Source organism: Fukomys damarensis, unplaced genomic scaffold (assembly GCF_012274545.1).
Source record: "Fukomys damarensis isolate Sample0158 unplaced genomic scaffold, DMR_v1.0_HiC HiC_scaffold_5, whole genome shotgun sequence".
Taxonomy (NCBI): domain Eukaryota; kingdom Metazoa; phylum Chordata; class Mammalia; order Rodentia; family Bathyergidae; genus Fukomys; species Fukomys damarensis.
In genome coordinates this window covers 60,902,794-60,912,906 of record NW_022900917.1, presented here as the reverse complement: position 1 = coordinate 60,912,906, position 10,113 = coordinate 60,902,794, and the positions used below count along the sequence as shown (strand labels likewise).

Genomic DNA, 10,113 nt, shown 5'->3' with positions numbered 1-10,113 from the left:
TTTCCTCTTGACATCATGACTGTCTTTACTTAGAAAAATGCCCAAGGTTAGAAGTGGCTGACAACATGGCAGATCTGACTCTTCACTTATTCAGTCAATACCCATGCAGTTTTTGCTGAGTGTCAGGCACTGTTTGGGGGACCTTCAGGTGTTATAGTGGAGTAAACCAACACAGTCTTTGTCTTCACTGCATCACTGAGTATATGTAAGGCAGACTTATCAAATAAGCAAAACTGGCAGATATTTTTTGTGAAGGGTCAGACAGCCAAGACTTCAGGTGTGGTGCACCTCTGGTCTCTGTTGCAGTTACCTAGCTCTGCTGTTATAGTACACAAACAGCTACATGGTACACAAAGGCAGGAGCATGACTGTTCCAATAAAACTTTATTACACATGGATGATGGAATCAGATTTGATTGCGGGCTTTAGCTTGCCAAACCCTGATCAAATCTATAAATAGATTGAGCAGAGGACTAGCTGGGTCAAATGGGACTTCTAGTCCTAGTTGCTCTCCATATTGATTTCCACAGTGGTTGCACCAGTCCACCCTCCCACCAGCAGTGGAGAGGGTTCCTTTCCCTCCACAGCCCCGCCAGCATTTGTTATTGGTTGATTTCTTGTTAGCAGCCATTCTTTCCAGGGTGAGGTGGAATTTCAGCTTTGTTTTCATCCCCATCTCTTGAATGACCAGTGATGTTGAGCATTTTTTCATATGTTTATTTGCCATTTCTACTTTGTCTGAGAAATGTCTGTTCATTTCAGAGGCCCAGTTTTGCATTGGATCTTAAATTTATGAGGTCTTTTAAAAAAATTCTTTATATATTCTTTTTTTTTAATTTTTATTTTTTTTTGGTTTTTTGAGACAGGGTCTCACTATGTAGTTGAGACTGACCTGGAACTCACTATGCAGCCCAGGCTGGTCTCGAACTCACTGTGATCCTCCTACCTCAGCCTCCCAAGTGCTGGGACTACAGGCGTGCAGCATCACACTTGGCTTATTCTTTTTTTTTAAGATTTATAGTTTTATTATAGGAACAAATAATTGTCACAGTGAGAGCTACACACATATACAGAATTATATATAAACTTATATAGAACAATATTTACATTTTTAAGTTGTGCTCGAATTAGAAAGTGAAGTACAGTTTCAACTTTACAACAAAGGAGAAAAATACAGAAGACAAAAATAGAATCAATAGTAACAATACAAGTATTCATCCTGGATTATAATGTATGGAAACTTTTTGTCAGAAAGCTACATCTTCTTAATCTGATTGTCCAAATTATCAAAATATGGATAATTCAGTGCCATTTTGACAAAAATTCATTTAGCAGGATCATAGACTGACATCTTAGAGAGCAAATGCAAGCCACTTTCATCCAAGCTTTTTTTTTTTTTTTTACCAGGGATTGAACTTGGAACCTTGCACTTGCAAGGCAGGTGGTGGAACAACTGAGCTAAATCCTTGGCCCTTCATCCAAATTTTTGACATGGGATGCTAGGCTTCCTGCTTTCCTCTTTGAAAATGTATTTGTATAGTCCTGTAAAGATTCCACTTCTGGCCATACTTCATTGTTGGGAGTGCATAGAACTCTGAAAAATCCTGAAGAGTTTATTCATTTCTGAATCCCCATAGAAAAAGATGGTTTCTTAGCTGCCAGTTCTGCAAAAATCGTACCTATACTCCAAATGTCAACTGGAGTAGAGAAATGAGCTGACCCCAGCAATAACTCTGGAGATCTTTACCAGAGTGTCACTACCTTACATATATATACTCTGATAGGTATACTAAAAGCTCTAGCTGGTCAAAGTCAGCCAGTTTAATTGTTCCTTGTCATCAATCAATAATTTTGAGGTTTTAAGTCTGTGAAGAACTTTTCTAGAGTGACAAAAGACAATAGCTTGAAGGATCTGGTATAGAAAACTCTTAACAAGTGATAAATCCATGAATTACCCAGCAGGAATAGAATCCAAGTATTTCTTGAGATCCATGGAAAGGAATTTGAAAATGAGATATAAACTAGAATCCTGCATAAGCACATCTTGAAGACTGACTATATTTGTATGATGAAATTCTTTCAATAGAGAAATTTCCTGAATTGCAATACTAGGAACCCCTTCCTCTTCACTTTCTTAATGGCTACTGCCTGACGTGTACTTTTGTGTCTATCCTTATATACAACTCCATAAATACCTTCTCCAATTTTCTCTAAAACCAAACCAAACAAAACACCCTATAAATAGATCATTTAAATGCACCACTGGATCAGGGAGATATATGTGGCATCATCAAAGCATATGAAAAGGAATTAAATATATTAGACTTGAGATTTGAAAGATAAGAAATTAGTCAAAGAGGGGAGAAAAGAGGGAAGAAAAGGCAGTGTGAGATGAAGCTGATGGGGTAGGATCAACACTGTTGGCCTGTGTGGTGAAGTTCAGAACTTCTGTCATTCTCAGGAATAATGGGAAACATTTTATTCAGAATCACATGTGTGCAATTCTGTTTTGGAATCACCCTGCTGTGTATGTCCTGGAGAATGGATTGGTGGCGAGGGACCATACTGTAATAGTCCTGACAAAAACTAAAGAAGTGTCAAAAGTGGCTATGCACTTGGAAGAAAGCACAAAACTCAAGCATTTCTTCATGAGTAAAATCAGCATATTTCCTAATGGGTTTAAATGTGGAGATTAGGGTATAGATGGGCCTAGAATGACTCCCAGGTGTCTGGATTGCCTGACTGGATGGTTATGTTGTTCCTAAGATAGAACAGGAAAAAGAGATATTTTAGTATTTTAGGATGCCATAGCAAAACACACACACACACACAGACACACACACACACAGACACACACACACACAGACATACACAAACTGAATAATTTATAAATAGAAACTTGTTTCTTATAGTTCTGGAAGCTGGGGAATTAAGATAAAAGCTTGTAAGGATCCATTCTTTTTGTATCCTCATGTAGTGAAGAACAAGCAGGCTCCTTCAGCGATACCTTATCAGGGCACTAATCTCATTCATGGGGGCCCTACCCATATGATCTAATCTCCTCCTAAAGGCCACATCTCCTAAAGCAATCATATTAGAAGGGGTAATTTCAGTATATGATTTTTTTTCATTTTATTGAATTTATTGGTACAATCTAGGTCTACAGTACTGTTACATTCATTAGTGGGATCCTGTACCTTCACATGATGGTTCTTGGTTCTCATTTTTCCCCTTGTCCCTGCCCTCCCTTAACCCCCTTGCCCTCCCCATTTAAAAATACTTTATTTACATTTTTTCATTTTCTCATATTTTTCCTTTTCCCTTATTTCCTTTCCCCTATCCTTCCAACTTTCCCTACACCTTTTGCCCTTTTCTTCCTATTTCACACTCTTAATTATCCCTTTAGGATCTTGTGTACTATTATAGTTTTTCACACCGGAGAAACTATTTGGTATTTACACATGTGTGACTTACCTATTTCACTTAAGAGTATATGCTCAATATGTGTCCATTTTCCTATGAATGAATCTAATTTCTCATTCTTTATGGCTGAGTAGTATTCCATTTTATAGAAAAACCACATCTTCTTTATCCAGTTTCCAACAGATGGGCAGAAGGGCTGTTTCCAAGTTTTAGCTATTACAAACTGTGCTGCTATAAACATGAGTGCACATATATCTCTGTGGTATGATTCTTTTAAATCTTTTGGAAAGATACCCAGCAGAGGGATGGCTGGGTCAAATGGAACCTCTAGACCTAGCTCTTTGAGGTATCTCTGCCACAACATTTGTTATTGTGTGATTTCTTGATAGCAGCCATTCTTTGTGGGGTGAGGTGGAATCTCAAGTGTTGTTTTCATCTGCATCTCTCGAATGACCAGTGATGTGGTATATTTTTTCATATATTTATTTGCTGCTTTTACTTCTTTGTCTGAGAAATGCCTGTTCATTTCAGATGCCCATTTTTGAAGTGGGTCTTTATATTTGGGGGTACTGATTGTTTTGAGTTCTTTATATATTCTAGATAAGAGTTTTTTGTCTGAGGAGCAGCTGGTGAAATTTTTTTCCCACAGTGTACGTTGTCTCTTAGTTCTGTTGATGGTTTATTTTGCAGTGCAGAAACTTTTTAATAAGATGAGATCCCAGTTGTTGATTCTTTCTGCTACTTTCCATGTTACTGAGGACTTGTTCATAAAGTCTTTTCCTATGCCAATGTCTTCAAGAGCTCTGTCTAATTTATCTTCCAGCAAGTTTAGTGTTTCTGCTTTAATATTTAGATCTTTAATCCACTTGGATTTTAATTTAGTGCATGGTGAGAGATAAGGGTCTAGTTTTAATCTTTGGCAGGTAGAGATCCAGTTTTCCAACACCATTTATTAACGAGGCCATCCTTCCTCCAGTGGGGATGGTCAGCTCCTTCTTCAAAGATGAGACAACTGAGTACATCTGGAGTTGTTTTTGTTTCTTCCAGTCTGTTTCACTGATCCTCAGTCTGTTTCTTTGCTGGTACCATGCTGTTTTTATCACAGTGGCTTTGTAGTATAGTTTCAGATTGGGAATTGTTATACCAGCTGCCATGTGTCTGTTGCCTAGGATGTCTTTTGCTATTCTAGGTCTCTTCTGGTTCCAAATGAATTTTTGGATTCTTTTTTGTAGTTCTGTGAAATATAGTGTTGGAATTTCAATTGACATTGCATTGAATCCATGTAGCAGTTTTGGTAGTATGGCCATTTTCACTATGTTGATTCTTTCTACCTGGGAGCAGGGGATATCTTTCCATTTTCTTATATCCTCTTTGATCTCTTTTTTTCAGAGTGCTGTAGTTTTCAGTGCAGAGGTCTTTTGCTTCTTTTGTTAGGTTGATTCCCAGATACTTCATTTTTTTGAGTGCTATTGTGAAAGGAATTGTTTCCCTAATTTCTCTCTCAGTGAGTCTGTTATTTGTGTACAAGAAGGCTATTAATTTTTGGGTGTTGACCTTGTATCCAGCTACTCTGCTTAAAGTGTCTATTAAGTCAAGAAGTCTTTTGGTGGATTATTTTGCATCTTCAATGTAGAATATCATATCATCATCAAATAATGACAGTTTAACTTATTCTTTTCCTATCTTTATTGCTTTAATTTCTTTCTCTTGTCTAATTGCTATGGCTATGTTTCCAGAACTATATCAAAGAGGAGTGGTGATAGTGGGCATCCTTGTCTTATTCCTGATTTTAATGTGAAGGTTTTCAGTTTTTGGCCATTCAATATGATGTTGGCTGTTGGTTTTTCATAGATAGCCTTTATTAAGTTGAGATATAGACCATCTATTCCAATTTTTTGCAGGGCTTTTATCATGAATGAGTGTTGGATTTTGTTAAATGCTTTTCTGCATCTATCAAGAGGATCGTGTGGTTTTTGACCTTGACTTTGTTAATATAGTGTATTACATTTATTGATTTACATATGTTGAACCATCCTTGCATCCCTGGAATAAATCCGACTTGGTCAGGATGTATGATCTTCTTGATGATTTTCTGTATTCTGCTTGCTAGTATCTTATTGAGGATTTTTGCATCTATATTCATTAAGGAGTTGGCCTGTAGTTCTCTTTTTCAGTTACATCTTTTCCTCGTTTGGGAATCAAGGTGATACTTGCTTCCAGGAATGAATTGGAAGTGTTGCTTCTCTTTCAATTTCATTGAAAAGTCTGAAGAGTAATGGCAGTAGTTCTTCTCTAAATGTCTTGTAAAATTCAGCACTGAATCCATCAGGGCCTGGGATTTTCTTTGTTGGTAAGTTTTTGATTACATTTTCAGTTTTCCTGATTGTAATTGGGGTGTTTAAAATGTTTTTATCTTCTTTGTTCAACTTTGTTAACTCATAAGTATCTAGAAATCTGTCCATTTCTTCTGTGTTTTCCATTTTATTAGAGTACAGGTTCTCATAGTAGGTATTAATGATCCTCTGGATTTCTGTGGGATCCATTGTGACTTCACCTTTTTCATTCATGATTGCGTGGATCTGAGCCTTTTCTTTCCATTTTTTGAGAAGGTCTTCTAAGGGTTTATCAACTTTAATTATTCTTTCAAAAAACCAATTCTTCAATTTATTTATTTTTTGTTGTTTTCTTAGTTTCCATTGCATTGATTTCTGCTCTAATCTTGATAATTTCCTCTCTTTTTCGAGCTTTGGGTTTTTCTTGCTCTTGTTTTGCTAGGAGTCTAAGATTCATTGTTAGGATGTTTATTTGAGCTTGCTCTGTTTTCCTAATGTGGGCTTCAGTGCTATGAATTTTCCACGTAGAACTGCTTTGGGTCCCATAGATTCCTGTATGTTGTATTGGCATTTTCGTTTATATGTAAAAACTGTCTGATTTCTTCTTTAAATTTCCTCTGTGATACATTGATTGTTTAGGAGAGTGTTATTCAATTTCCATGTGTTTGTGAAGTTCCTACCGTTTCTTATGCTATTGATCTCCAGCTTTATTGCACTGTGATCTGATAATATACAGGGGATGACTTTAATTCTTTTGCATTTATTCAAATTTTGTGAGCTAGTATGTAATCTATCTTGGAGAGTGAGCCATGTTCAGCTGAAAAGAATGATTTTGTGGGTGGAACACTCTATAGATGTCTAATAAGTCCATGCATTCAAGTGCTTGATTCAGTTCAAGTATTTCATTGTTAATTTTTTGCCTAGATGATATGTTTGTGATAGTGGGGTATTTAGATGTCCCAGTACAATTGTGTTAGTGCTTATTTGGTTTTTCATGTTATTTAATATTTGTTTTATATAGTTGGGGGCATTTGTGTTTGGTTCATATATTTTTATGATTGTCCTTTCTTCTTGAGTTGTTCCCTTTACAAGGATGTAGTGGCCTTCTTTGTCTCTCTTAATCAGTTTTGGTTTGAAATTTGCTTTGTCTGTGAATAAGATTGCTACCCCTGCTTTTTTCTGGGCTCCTGTCTCATGGAGAATTGTTTTACACCCTTTCACTTTCAGTCTGTGGGCTTCTTTTTACACTAGGTGTGTTTTTTGTATACAACATATTGATGGATTTTGCTTCTTAGTCCATTCTGCCAATCTATTTCTCTTGATCATTGAATTGAGACTATTGACATTAATAGTTATAAGTGATATGTAATGACTTATTATTGTCATTTTATTGTCTTTTTGTTGACTCTTTTAAATTTTTTGCCCTCTCTTTTTAGTGTCTTGCCTTGGCTATTTGATTTGCTCTGTTGAGCCTCATCGTGTCGTGATCTTCCTTGTCTTTTTCTAGCATATTGTTTAAAATTCCTTGTAGTGCTGGTTTAGTATTCATGAAGTTTCTTAAGGGTTCTTTGTCATGGAAGTATCTTATTTCTCCATCCATTTTGAAAGAGAGTTTTGCAGGATACATCAGTTTTGGTTGGAGGTTGTTTTCTTTTAGGACTTGTAATTCCTCCCTCCAGGCTCTCCTTGACCCGTGGGTTTGTGTTGAAAAGTCTGCTGTGATTCTGTTTGGCTTTCCTTTGTATGTGATTTGTTTCTTTTCTCTTACTACTTGTAGTATTTTGTTCTTCTGTTGGGTTTCTGGGATCTTGATCATTATATATCTAGGTGTAGATTTTTTTGATCATGGCTAGTTGGTGTCCTATATGCCTCACTTATCTGTATGTCAAGTTCTTCCCCTTTGTTTAGGAAGTTTTATGTTATTAATTCTGTGAACAGCTTTTTTAAGTCATTTACATTTTCTCCTGCTACTTCATGGATTCCTATCAGTCTTACGTTATTCTTCTGTGCGTCACCTAGGAGTTGTTGGATAGATTTCTCATGCTCTCTTACTGTTTTTAAGAGACCTCTCTTTTCATAGTCTCTGAGATCCTATCTTCTATATCTGAGATTCTATCTTTTATTCTGTTGCTTACACTTTCAATAGAGTTTTTAATCTCCTGGATATCTATTTGAATCTGTTTAATGAATTCCATTTCTTTCCTATGTTGTATGTTCATTGTTTCCATTTCTTCCTTATTCTGGGCCTTCATGGTTTCTATTATGTTCCTGAGCTCATCTATTTTATTGTCAATTTCTGTTCTAGAGTCTTGAATCATGTCTTTCATTGTGCTCACCATCTTTATGGTTATCTGGGAAATTATTTCTGCTTTGAATTTTTCTAGAGCTTGATTGATCAGTTTTGATACTTCCTGTCCTGTGAGTTCTGAGTGTTCTGGAGGTTCACTATCAGAAATTTCATCTTTCTTTGCCCTATTGTTTGCCATTGGTGAACTGGAAGTCTGTCTTTGTGTCTTGCTTGAGTTTTTTCTCATCTTTATTTTTGCTGTTGGGTTGCCCTTGATTCAATCTCTGGATCATTAATCTTCCTGATATCATTTTGTTCCAGTCTTTGATTCTCTAATGACTCATAGACATTCTCATTTTCATAGTTGAGACAACAACTTGTCAAATCAATCCCTGTCTTTTATCCCAATCAATACAATCAGGAACACAATAGGATCAATCCCAACCCTTTATAGCCAGCCATGCCTCTGCAGAGTGTGTGCAAGTACTGGCACAATCAGGGCATCTGAGAGCCAGTGGGTGGATGGAGCTCAGCAGTGCCTGCGCGGCTACTCTCCTGGCACTGAGTGCGGAGCAATCTATGTCAATATATGAATTTGAAAGGGACACAAATATTCAGTCTATGACCTTCCACCCCTGGCTTCCCAAGTTCATGTCTTCAGATGTGAAATAAACTCATCTCATCCCAACAACTCAGTTGGTCTTAACTCATTTCAGCTTCAAATTTAAAATATAATCCGATCTCATCTAAGTACCATCTAAGTCAGATATGTGTGAGACTCAGGTAAGATTCATCATAAGGCAAATTCCCATCAAGTATATGTGAATCTGTAAACTCAAACAAGGTTTGTGTTCCCAAAACACATAGAACAGGCTAAGGATAAACTTTCTCTCTCCAAAAGGAAGAAATAGGCAAGAAGGAAAGGATTATAGGTCTTGAGCATTTTAAAATCCCAACAAGGAAAACTGTGAAATCTCAAGGCTTCAGAATAACTCATTCTTGCTTGATATTCTGTTCTCCAGGTCTAGTGATATGATGGTCAGCTTTTGGAGTCACTGGGGTAGCAATACAACCTTCACGGGGTTTGAAAAACAGAGAGAGTGAACAAGGACACACAGCAGGGAGGATGGGGAAATGTGGCCCAGGGGCCTAAGGGATACAGAAAACTTGTTAATCCAGAGGTGAGGCAGATGTTTGACTTTGTTACTCTGACAGCCTCACCTATCTCCAAAGGCCTTGGCCTCACACTGCTGTGTGTGTGTGTGTGTGTGTGTGTGTGTGTGTGTGTGTGCGTGCACACGCACGCATGTGCATGCTCATAAGTAGATAACATGTATAGAACAAGCATTCAGATTGGGAAGGAAGTCGGATGCAAAATGGCCTTGAGAAGTAAGTTCCTAAGGATGTGTTTGCAAAATGTCTTGGTCAGTCTCTGAATTTCTTTCACAGGGAATGGGACAGAGGTTGCACATAATATTATCTAGATCTAAAGGAGGAGGGAGTCCCCAGCTACCATCTTGCTTACCATAGCTGAGATTTGGGGGTAAACAGGTAATGATATCTATGGAATGATTCATTTTTATCATTATCTTTCCCTATTAGGGCACAAGCATTCTGATGGTAGAAATTTGGTCTGATTTGTTCAGGCTAAAGCTCCTCACACCTAGAGCAGTGCTCAGCACTGGGAATGGTCAAATCCTTAGAACGGCAAGAAGAAATAGAAATGATGATTGGTACCTTTTTATATATAAAGAAACCAAAGGATTGCAAACTAAGGAGTAAGTCAGGGAGCCAAACTTCTAATTTGTAATTTACATACTGCAGTTTATTTTGAGTTTTTCCTAATCCTCATGCTTCAGGCATGTCGTGTCCTGGGTGTGTTGTCTCTCTTGTGCAGTGGTGTCCTCTGCACTGCACTGTCCCCTTTGATAATGTAATGATTTGTGTAGAAAGAGTTCCAACTTGTTTCCCCCTCCACAGACTTTGTCCCCTTATAGAACTCTCCCCTTATCTTTTCAGACTTTATCCTTTTCCTTGATCAGGCCTCGATCATCCTACAGTTTAAGAAGT

General features: G+C 37.3%; 1 pseudogene; it reads right to left on the bottom strand.

Moving 5' to 3' along the window:
• Window positions 1-1,458: 1,458 nt before the first annotated feature.
• Window positions 1,459-7,233, bottom strand: LOC104866529 (annotated as a pseudogene).
• Between the last annotated feature and the right edge of the window lie 2,880 nt (window positions 7,234-10,113).